This window comes from Nicotiana tomentosiformis, chromosome 12 (assembly GCF_000390325.3).
Source record: "Nicotiana tomentosiformis chromosome 12, ASM39032v3, whole genome shotgun sequence".
Lineage (NCBI taxonomy): Eukaryota > Viridiplantae > Streptophyta > Magnoliopsida > Solanales > Solanaceae > Nicotiana > Nicotiana tomentosiformis.
This window is the reverse complement of record NC_090823.1, coordinates 36,623,765-36,636,552: the sequence shown is the minus strand read 5'-3', so window position 1 is coordinate 36,636,552 and position 12,788 is coordinate 36,623,765. Positions and strand designations below refer to the sequence as shown.

General features: G+C 33.7%; 1 pseudogene; it reads left to right on the top strand.

Moving 5' to 3' along the window:
- Positions 1–3,932: 3,932 nt before the first annotated feature.
- Positions 3,933–12,472, top strand: LOC104120690 (2-isopropylmalate synthase A-like; annotated as a pseudogene).
- Positions 12,473–12,788: the final 316 nt, after the last annotated feature.

Genomic DNA, 12,788 nt, shown 5'->3' with positions numbered 1-12,788 from the left:
ATATCAAAATAATCCGAAACACACCCGAGGCCTCGGGACCCCATGTAATCATACCAATCAATCCCAAAATATAACACGGACCTACTCGAGTCCGCAAATCACATAGAATAACATCAAAACCATAAATCACACATCAATTCAAGTTTAATGAACTAACTAACTTCCAAACTTTCAACACTCACGCCAAAACATATCTAAACTACTTAGAATGACCTTAAATTTCACACACAAGTCTCAAATTACATAATTAACCTATTCCAACTTTCAGAATAACAATCCAGACCCGACAGCCTCAATGTCAACTCCCGGTAAAACCTATGAACCTTCCAAACCTTTAAATTTTCAACATTCGCCAAATAGAGCCAAATAAACCTAGGAACCTCCAAATCTAAATCCGGACATACGCCTAAGTCTAAAATCACAATACAAATCTATTGGAACCATCAAAATACCATTCCAGAATCATTTTATATAAAAGTCAAACATCGGTCAACTCCTATAACTTAAGCTTCCAACATTGAAACTAAGTGTTTCAATTCGACCTAAAACCTTCCCAAAACCAAACCATTTATCCTCGCTAGTCGCATAACAATAAATATACATACAGGGGCATCAAATAGAGAAACGAAACTCAAATACACAAAACGACCAGCGGATCGTTACAAGGCATGTATGAGTATTTGAGATCAAACATTATTTAATGCATATCTCTTTATGAGCAGGGTTGATGCAAGTTATATTTTCTTGAAATGTTTAATTGGGAGAGTTGCTTGGTACCCCTACCCCAGCTATGCACCTTTACTGTTGATACCCTTTATTCTGTAATTGTATTTTCTAGAACATTTCTCTGTATTATACATGTTATTGAGATGCACACGTTATGCAAGTGTTTTTTGACTTAAAAACCTCGTCACTATTTCGCCGAGGTTAGTCAAGATACTTATTGAGTACATGTGATCGGTTGTACTCATATTACACTTCTACACCTTACATGTAAATCTTAGAGCTGAGTAGCTATGGAAGACGAAACCTTGCATTGAAGACATACTGGCATTCCAGATTCAAGCTACCTCTTGTTCATGGTATTTTTGGCTTTGTTTCTGTTTATGTAAACTTCAAACAGATACTGTATATATTCTTCACATCAGTTTTGTAAATCTAAATCATAGTGGCTCATGACTTGTACTACCAGTCCTTGGGATAATGATATTGAATTCTTTTATGGTCTTTATTATTAATATTGATGATTTCTCATTATAATTGTAACTAGTGGTGGCAAAATGGTAAAAAGAAAACAGTTATCCATCCATATTATTCATTAAAAAATGGGTTGTATAATGAACTTTTTAAAAAAGGATCAATTATGGATAAGAACCATATTATCCGCTTAGAAAATGGATAACCAATAAGTTAACTTCTATACTTGTAAAGCTTCAAATTGGGGGTTCCTCAAGTTTGTGAGAAGAAGAATTCTCCCAAAGTGATCATATTCAAGAAGTCTTGGATAAATGAATATCCATATTATTCGCTGATTATCTCGTTTTAATCCATATTAAATATGAGTCGGTTCGAATAATTTATCCGTTTTTATATTGCCCACTTTGGACCTGTCCATACCCGACCCGACCCCGCTCGTTTGCCACCCCTAGTTGTAACCTATACTGTTTGCTTACCTAACGGGTTAAGTTAAGTACCATCACGACTTGGTGGGATTTTGGCTCTTACAAAACTACAATTGAGCCTGATTATAATATTTTATTATAAAATTGAGGTTCGGTATAATTTATTTTGCTGATCAAATCTTGGTGATTCAAAGTTCAACTGAAATATGCAATACTAAATTATTTTCTTATTTAATAAATTTTATGATGAGCTAATATTAATAATTTGAATAAAAAAAATAATTCATAATACTAGTATTTTTGAGTTGAATAGAAATTGTCAGTACAGTTGAATATAACAACTATAATTATTCATAAAATATTTTAGTTTGATATAATAATAATCTTTCAAAAAAACATTCTTACAGAACTTGACTGAAACCATAATAAAGTATCTCACTACTTTTGTGCGACAAGGTTTCTTCCTAAATGAGATCAACAATCATTCTTTTAAGGATTTTTATTTTTATTTTTATCATAAATATATTACTCAATATCTAAGTAATCTTTAAAAATCTGTATACTCATTACTATAAAGCATACGTGCAAAACACGTACAATAAAAACTAATTTTTAAAAAATAGGGGGAAGGAGTAGGGATGAACAGAACCCTCATTAATAAAGCAAAAATTTAGATATCCAACAAATTGAACTGTTAAGATTATAAAAAAAAAGAAAGAAAAGAACTTCATTGTCGAAGTAAGTCAAAGTATCACTAGCCGTAAAAATTTCGGCACCTTTTAAAAGAATGATAAATATACTAGGGAAAGCCTAAAACCTCTTGGTATTAATAACTATAGTTTAGAAATTAGGCAAAGCCGCTACTAGGGTAGTTAATTATTGGTTCTGTTTATATTTATATCATTCGTTTTGTTGATAATGATGAGCAACGTTCCATTACATGAAGAAATCACGTCAATGTTTATTCCCTCATTCGTTTTCTAAATTTATTCGAGATGTGAGTAAACCTCCCCCCACCCCCACACACCCCCACACACACCCCCCTTTTTTTTGCTGTTAAAGTTTCGACAATAAGAACGTTCAGAGTTTCTTGAACTTCTGTTTTATCTGCAGAAATTATAAATTGGAGTCAACCACTGCATCCCAAATTGATGCAGACTTTATCTGAATAATTAATCAGTATATAATTATAATATCTATTTTCTATGTTTCTAATTTATGTGACACATTTCTTATCCGTTAGTTTCAAAAAAAAATGATAAATTTATATATTTCAGAATAATTTAACTTTAAATTTTTTCATTTTATCCATTTTACCTTTAATGAGAAACTTTTGTAACCATACAAATGTTATAGAATATATTTAGAACAACATGTTTCAAATGTTTAATAGTCACATAAATTTAACACACAAATATTATAGCAAATTTCAAACTACTTCACATAAATTAAAACAGAGGAAAAAATAATACTCCCTCCATTCCCTTTTACTTGGCACGTTTTGACTTTTTACGCCCCTTAAGAAATAATAAATGAAGTGCATAATTTACCATGATACCCATATTAATTGATGCATATTTTATTGGATTTGAAAAAATGATTTGAAATGAGTAATAAATATCGTGGATATAACAAAAAAAAAATTGTCTTCTCTTGATATGCGTAAAGTGACAAGCAAAAATAAAATTTTTTTTTTAGTATACATGCCAAGTAAAAGTGAACGGTAAAAATGAACGGAGGGAGTATATATTATTACTACTAAAACGGGAAACTGGGCATGCTAAGTTTTTCATTGCTATTTCAAGTTCCGATTAATAGCCATAATATAATGTTTTCTAGAAACAAAGAACAACGCCAAGATAAATTTTCCCAAAAAGTAGCACAAATGTAACAAATTCTTACCTCAAATTTTAATCTAAACACATAAATTTTCTTTATAATTGTTTCTTAAAAACTTAAACTAAATTCAAATGCCAACAAGTTTAAATGAGCAAGGAAGTATTTTCAGTTTCTATTTCTTGAATTTAATAAGAATGGAAATATTTTCCGTTTGTTTACTGGGTTCTGTCTAGTCTAGCTTAAGACGAAAATTGTCTTGTTTTAAGTTTTACAAACCGTAAGGGGTGGTAATTCAATTTTCAATTGTAGTATGAGCAATTAATTCCAACACAAAATCTCACGTGAAATAATATACTCTAGTGTTTGTTTGGCCGTACGAAAAAGAAAGTCTACATAATTAATGCAGCGTTCCATAGTTGATATTAAAATAATACCCGTATTAAATTATATAAAACTTTATGTGTTATTCTTTTGATAAAACAGCAACCAGACACACCAGGGGCTACTTTGGTCATTTTTTCTCCAATAAAAACCCTTGTTTCACCAGCTTTGTAGGTGTTCGAATTCACCAAAGCGAACATTCCATTAACTCCGATCCACTCTCTTTTCTTAGGGAAAAGAATAATGGCTTCTCTCTCTGTAAATTCTATAATTTCCCTGAGCACTTCCCTTTCATTACATTCTAAAAACCCACTTATTCACAGTGTCTTCAGTTTCACGCCTTCAACCACAAGGCATTCAGCTATATGCTGCTCAAATATTCGTCGGCGGCCGGAGTATAAACATGGAAAATTCTCTGACCCTGATTATGTTGGTATTTTTGACACCAGTCTTCGCGATGGCGAACAGGCCGCTGGTGCTACCATGACTAGTAAAGAAAAACTGGACATTGCACGTCAGTTGGCTAAGCTTGGTGTTGATGTTATTGAGGCCGGTTTTCCTTTTGCCTCTGAAGCTGAGTTCGAGCTTGTAAAGTTGATAGCACAGGAAATTGGTAACCTTTAATGTTTAACCGTTCACATTTCTAATATTTACTTATTTGTAACATGTCGTCACGTGTTAGTTTCATTCTTTTTATGAACCAAACATGCATGCAAAGATATTTTTAGATATTTGGACGGTGAGTGAGATTTGAAACTAGGACCGCTTGCCTGATACAATATTAAAATATGTAACCATTTTATGTACAAGTTTAAACTGTTGATAGTAGCATATTTTTTACTTTTATTTAAGTATACTATATTCCAACAGGTAATAACGTAGACAAAGAAGGATACGTGCCGATGATATGTGCCTTAGCTAGGTCTAGTAAGAAGGATATTGAAAGAGCTTGGGATGCTTTAAAGTATGCAAAGAAACCAATGCTTCATAGTAAGAAAATATTTCAAGATCGAATTAGGTCAAAAGTGTAATCGTAAAAAGTAAAAGAGAGAATCTAAAGGTACTTATTTGTTCTGGTCTTTTCTTTTTTTAATATAAGCGGCCTTGAGATTATAGGAGGTTTGATATAGACCTCTACCATGTAAATTCTTATTTATTTGCTTTTTGTTTAGCTTTTAACCTTTTCCCTGTACTGAAATAGATTGTAATGGCCTTAAAATATCGTGGAGAGCAAGTACTAGGTGGTATCTATACTGGGATTAATACAAAGCATATATTCATGACGAGCAAAATGGTACTCTCATCTTAATCTTCTAGTTAGAGATATATTTTACCAGTTTTAAAGCTGCTTAATTTTTTGTGCCTTTCTGTTGACACAATTGTTGCTATGTAGGTAGAAGAGTACAGTGGGCTTAAGCTGCAGCCACATAAGGCCATTGTCGGAGCTAATGCATTTTCTCATGAGAGTGGCATCCATCAGGTTTTGCGTTATTTTTCTCTAAAAGTTTTACTTCTACATACACTAGATTTGTTGAAAGATTACTGAATTGGCGACCTTCTACACTAGGTTAAATTGCAATAAACATTTCATACCACTACCGGTTGATATAAAATAAATCCTTTCTCGTTAAGATAAGATGGGTAAAATGAAGAATTCAAAGTTGAATTATTTTCAATTATAGAAATGTATCATTCTTTTTGTAACAGACTAATAAGGAAATTGTGTCATCTAAATAACACATGAAGTATTTGGATTCAGCCCATTGCCCCTTCCTCTTTCATTATCGCCTTAATCAGGATTCTCTACTTCCATAGTATCATTCAGTTTTCATTCTTCCTTTTTAATTTTTTTTTTAATGTGGTTTAGGATGGAGTGTTAAAGAACAGAGATACATATGAGTTTGTATCTCTTGAAGATGTTGGGTATCGTCGTGCTAATGAAAACGGTATTAGTCTGGGAAAGCTCAGGTATGATTTGATTTTCAGAGTGATCGATTTGTTATGTTGATGGTTTGATAGAGATTATTGTTTCAAATTCTTTGGTCTTTCCCCCATATTTTTGGATGAGTCAAAATAATTCGACTAATATATAGTCCTACCAATTTGGTGTCAACATATGTACGAATTGAATATAGTCATCAATCAACTATGTCCAACTATCCATACTGTAAGGTATACTCCCTTTACATTAAAAAATACAAGTGAACTGAAAAAAAAAAGACATTTTTTAATTAAAGTGTGCTATCTCTAACCGTTTAAATTTTTAGATTAGATTATCATACAGTTCAAACACTTTAAAACTCGTACTATCCCCTAGAATTTCAGTACCTCCGTTGTATTGAATCAACCCCAACCCTTCATTTTTCTCATTTACATTAGGCACATTGATGTACCTCTTTCCTTTAAGGAATACATTTTGTAACATGGTAGAATATTTTGTGCAGTGGCCGCCATGCATTGAAAGCCAAAATGGCTGAGGTAAGATACATAATCTATAGTACGATATACTACAAATATTATAGTATATGGAAATGGATCAAATCATTTTATTTTTGTAACAGCTTGGATATGACTTTGATGGAAAAGAACTTGATGACCTCTTTCGTCGATTCAAGTCACTGGCTGAGAGGAAAAAGGTGATTACGTTGCTGATATTTCATAGTGCAACAGTCAAATTTGTGATCGCACCTTTTCGTTCCTAGTGTTTGTCCATATTTTTTGAGTTAATTTCAAATATGATCACTAATTTCTACTATAACAATAAAATTTAAATTTTTTTATTCGCATTAAAGTGACTGAACTAACAATTAAAAATATTTGAAAAATATATAAAAAATTACGGCCAAAGAAAAACTCTTTTGACTCTCGACATCCGAGCATCACCACATAGTAATAAATGAGAAAATTATTTTTTATCAAATTAAAGTAACTGAATTTTACTTATTATTCATAATAAAAGAAAATCACTAAACTTTATGCACTATAGTGGCAAAACCTATCCATATTCAAGGTGACTTTAAGTACCGGTCTAGTAGGTAGATTTTTGTGATTTTACTGTTATAGTGGATAAAATTAAAGTCACTTTTTTTGATAAATTGGAAGAATAGCCTGACAGACATCTCACTTATTCGGCTTTGACATCCCAGTCCCCCTACTCCACATAATTTCAACCAAATACTTAAACTTGTATAAAACATTAGTCTTAAACACCTCTGATACTGTGTGTGTTGTTCACTCGCGCTGATATAAAGGACACATCAGATCCACCTCAGATATATTAATGCCACATCATTATCTATTTTTACAAAAAATATTTTTTTAATAAAAATATCAAACTCATCCCTTTCTTCTCCAAAAAAAAAAAAAAAACCTTATTCCTCTCTCCACCATTCCATCTCTGCCTCTTCCACCCGTCACCGCCACTACCAAACACTGCACCCTTCCTCTTCCATGAGAAAATACTCAATCAAACCTACTTCATCTTTTTTTTTTGGTCCTAAACTTCTCCATTACTACAATCTATTCAACCACCCATGGTAGTCTTGTTGCCACCATCGCCAGCAACTACTCCAAAACCACCACTATATCTCCTCTTCTCTTCATATTCATGTCACCCTTTCAAAACCTAGACATTGAACGAGTTTAAGAAAATCTATCCTTAAATTTTCTTTCTAGCCAAACACCCAAAGCAAAACCAAAAAAATTGAAAAAGAAAGAGAAGAAATTTTTACTCAAAATTCTTATTGACCCCTCCAGCAACGACAAAATTTATAAAACTAACAAAATCAAGCTTCGGTGTTTTCTACAACCGATGACGATCCAATTTCTGGCTTAAACACTATTTTCAAGCTTCAATGTCTCTTAATTCTCCGGCGTCTTCATTGTCTTCTTCAGTTATTTTGAGAAAAATAAAAATTAAATAACTTTGTTCCTTGACTAGCTGCTCTGTTAAACTCTATTAGTTTGGTCTTGTTATACTGCTTCTTTTTTTATTTTTATCATAGTCCAGTTGATTGCTAAAATTGTAAGAGAAATAATGTAATGCTGTTTGAGAAAACTCTACTTGAGAAACAAAAATTTAATATAGAGGGTGTGGAGCGTGTCAATTTCAATGGCGTTTTTAAGAGATTTGGGGGTATGAAGAAGCGGCTGGGATAGAGAGGGGCGAGATAATGGCTAGGATTGTTTTTTCTTTTTTTATTTTTTTTATTTTTCTCTTTTATTATTTTCTAATCAAATTTTTTATAGTTACTCGCTTTTAGGAGCGTGCAATCACTTATTTTGTTTGACTCACAAAACAAAGGCTGCATAAGTTTGGTCAATGGTCATATGAGTTTAAAACTAATGTCTTATACAAGTTCAAGTGCCTGATTGAAACTATGTGGAGTAGGGTGATCGGAATGTCAAAGCCGAATAAGTCGAGGCAGTGGCGAAACCAAGAAATTCAACAAGGGTATTCAAATCTTTGCCAGTGGGCTATGTAAGGGTGTTCAAAGCCTATTTTTAATCAATAACAAGTAATATTTTACCTTATATGGAGTATAATTTTCCGGCGAAGGGTGATCAGTTGACCACCCTTAATTGCACGTAGCTTCGCCCCTGAGTCGAGGTGTCTCTTAGGCTAAAATAGCGTGATAAGTTTTATAATAAAATTTATTTTATATGAGTAAAGTTAATAAAATTTATTTTATATGAGTAAAGTTAAGTCATCATATTTATATATGAAATTAACCCTATAGGTTTTCCAGTTCTTTGGTGAAGCTTACCTAATTAAAATTTTACCTGTGTCGGTATAATGAATATGTATGCCCGCCTATTTATCCTCCCTACATCTATCTTTCAGAAAATTACAGATGATGACTTGAGAGCACTTGTATCAGATGAAGTTTTCCAGCCTCAAGTTTCCTGGCAACTTGGAGATGTACAGGTACATGTAAATACTATTTCATGTGTTTTTGCCTAAGTTGCTCCGACACGGCAGTATAGGTGACGCACCCGTGTCGACAAGACACTAGTATGAGTGTGGATATGAGATCTGTACCGGATCTGGTCAAATAATTTTGGGTACTTTGACCGCAGCGGATGAAAAAATTAGAGATGAGATATAATTTGTTTCCCGAAATCAGAACCAAAACTAGGGTGAATTTGAACAAAATAGCATACATTATCTAGGAAATCAATCATTTACTTATCTACAACTTGAGAATAAAAAATAAATTCACACATTACAAGCTATACGTAAGTATTCCACAAAATTTCTCGTAATTTAGATATATTTTTATATTTTTATTTAATTGAATTATTTTTAGCCGGATCTCCGCATCCGTATCCGTACTAGGATCCGTATCCCCAAATCTTAGAATTTACATCTCGAAGGATCCAACCTCTAGATCCACACCTGTATCGGATACCCGCACTCGTGTCCGAGCAATTTAGGTTTTTGCTAGTCTCACTTAGTTGTGGATTGAAAAGGAGTTAATGTTCACCTAAATCTAATGATTTGCTGTTTAATGTACAGATTACTTGTGGAAATGTTGGCCGCTCTACAGCAAATGTTTAGCTTATTGACAGCGATGGTCAAGAGCACACTGCCTCTTCTGTTGGAACAGGACCTGTTGATGCAGCTTACAAGGCAGTTGACCTCATTGTAAAGGTTTATAATGAAACTGAAAACTCTCATAATGTTTGTATCTTGTCACGCTAGTAGGATAGATAATTTAAGTTTTATATACGCTGAAGGTATAAAAATATTTACTCAATCAGAGCGCTTACAAGACAATTGCAGGTAACTCTATGAGTAGCTTAGACTAAAAGATAAACGTAGTAATTTTAATGTAAATAGTTTAGGAGAATTGCGAATTTCTCCTTGACAAAGAAACTAAAAAACTTGCGAAGCACGCACCTCAATCACCCTGCCTGTGTGAATTGAACGAACGTAAAATACAACCAGCTTAAACTGGTTTTCCACCAATTTTTAGTGTTCGGACGGAGCTGCAGCAATCATGATTTGATTCACAGTTCGTCAGATATCCTCACCGTACATTCGAACTCCCTTTCTCCACATCCTAAAAATCCTCGTCTAAGATGTCTTTGTTTGCAAACTCTAGCCGGCATATCTTGGTGGAAAACATGTCTCTTCTAATATATGGTGTATTTATATGTTATAAATAGTATTTAGGAGAATGGCAAGTTAACGGACTAATTAGCACCTGTTATGAATGGATCCAACCTAATGAAAATATTCCAACATTTAGCTAAGTAAGCTGCCAAGTCAAATAAGACTGATAGAGTAAAAACTCTTTCATATAGCAATGAATATAACCTAAATCCTTTAGTTACTGCTAGCAATTTTGTAGGTATAATTGCTTTGTTTGGTAAAAACATCTATGTAACTTTTGTTTTATAAGTAATGTTCTTTGTCATTATGCAGGTATCTGTAACACTCGTTGAATATTCGGTTAATGCAATCACGTAACGTATAAATTCCACAGCTTCAACTAGAGTGTTAGTTCGTGGGGATGATGACTATGCATCGTTTAATACTTCAAACGGGCAAACTGTTAATCGTACAGTTAGGTATGAAACATACAGGAAGTACTGTTTCCCTTTAATTTATCCTTATTTTCCTTAATAATATTCTTTAATGCATAATGTGGGAACATGAAGATGACAGAGAAGAATTAAAACAATTTTTTCCTAAAGGAGAAAATAATATAAGATAGGAATGAAGTGTTGTCAGTTTTATGGAATTACGGGAATCTAGAGCCAACCTGAGAATAGAAAGTATCATATAAGAAATATACACAGCAGTTAGATAGAGTACATTTTTAATTATTTAATTATATTTATGCATGCCTCAACACGTTTACTCACCTCTTAGCCTAATGTTTTTTACATGGGATTGTTCTACCTTTTGAGTAGCTGCGAGATTTGAACTTAAGACCTTTATTTTCGTCTCTAACACTATGTTGAAATGTGGTCTCCTCTATATTGCCAGTGGAACAGGAGCGGATATGGACATTGTCGTCTCAAGTGTCCAAGCCTATGTTGATGCGTTGAACAAAATATTCAGTTACAAAAAAACAGGTTTCGTGAACAAATTTGAAGGCAGTGCGCAATCGTATAAGTGATGGTGTGTGCTCCAGAAACAAAAGCTTAAATGCTGCTTAGTGCTCGATGATCATAAATTTATGCTCTATTCATGCATGCATTACTGATGTTAATTAAGAAGTAATCTTAATTGTATAAGATGTAAACATGTTTCTATTCATGCATTACTAAGAGTATTACTATGAAATTAATTACAAATTTTGAGCCAATTTTTTTATTTGGTTCTTGAAATTTATACAAATCTCTTTATTTGTATTTGACTGCACTGTCATCTCAGATAAAATCCAACAAATCACCTTCAGATGCTACAAAGCATGGGGATAATCCAAATTTCTGTTGACTGCTTTATATGCTAAATCAAAGGCACTAAGAAGAAGAAATGATCGATGTGGAGTAATCTCAACAACTTGCTTTTAAACTGCATTGAAGACTGTGAACTATCATATGGAGGCTACTTTGGAAACTCATTTACCTGGTGTTAATGACGAGGAGGAGAAGAAGAAGAATTAGTAAAGGCTAGACAAATTCCTTTATAGTGAGAATTGGTCTTACCTGTACCATCATATAAGAATAGACTACTTAGCAAAGACTGGATCAAATCACCACCTATTTCTTATTTGAATGCAACAACAATCAGACCAACTCAATAGATACTTTAGGTTCCTAAATTTCTGGACAACTCAGCCAGACTTTTTGAGGAATCCTGGAATATAGAAGTATATCACAATGCTCAATGGATCTATTAGAATCACAATTGGATCGAAGTTTGAAAAAGATAAATACGGGGAGAGAGAACATGTGAACGAATAGAGAAGATATTTTGGTGAGAATGAACTACTAGGTTCCAATATGGAACCTTCTATCTATTATATACAAGACCCAACCAAGACCTTGCTAAGGATTGTTCTATGTTGTGCACCAGACAGAGACTGTGTAAGCATATCAGCGAGCTGGGGCTTGCTGGGAACAAAAGAAAGAGAAATTAAACCATCTTGAATTTTCTCACGTACAAAATGACAATCCAATTCAATGTGCTTGGTGCGCCCATGAAACACTGGATTCTTGGCTATGTATATGGCCGATTGGCTATCACAATGAAGAGGAACAGGCACAAGACAAGGCAGAGATAATTCAGAGAGTAGAGAGTCAGCCAAGAAAGTTCAGCCACCACACATCGCATAGATCTATATTCCTCTTCAGCAGAAGAGAGGGACACATTATGTTGCTTCTTGGACTTCCAAGTGAGCAAAGAAGACCCCAAGCAGAACCAAGTACCCACTAACAGATTTTCGGGAATCAGGGCAAGCAGTCCAATCAGAATCACAGTAAGCGTGGAGAGTAAAATCAGAATCTGCACTCCTGAACAAACCTTGACTCAAAGTACCTTTAACATATTTTAAAACATGAAAATGAGCATCCATATGAGAAGCAGTGGGAGCAAACATACATTGGCTCAAATGTTGAACCGAGAAGGCCAAATCAGGCCTAGTGTTAGTAAAAAAAATTTAACTTTCCAACAAGTTTCTTGCAGATAGTAGGATCAGATAAGGGCTCCCCTTCAGCACCTTTGAGTTTCAAATGTAAATCCAAAGGACTAGCAACAGGAGTACACTCCAAACAGTCAAATTCAGTCAAGACATCCGGGGCAAACTTCCTTTGACACATAATGACACCGGCAGCTTCAGGCAAAATCTCCGGTCCCAAAAAATAATGCAAATGACCCAAATCCTTGATTTACAATTGATTGTCTAAGAGTAGCTTCAAGGAGGAGATCTACTCTTCATCATTTCCACTCCACAAAATAGAGTAGTTAAAGTGGGTATAGATGGGGGAGAA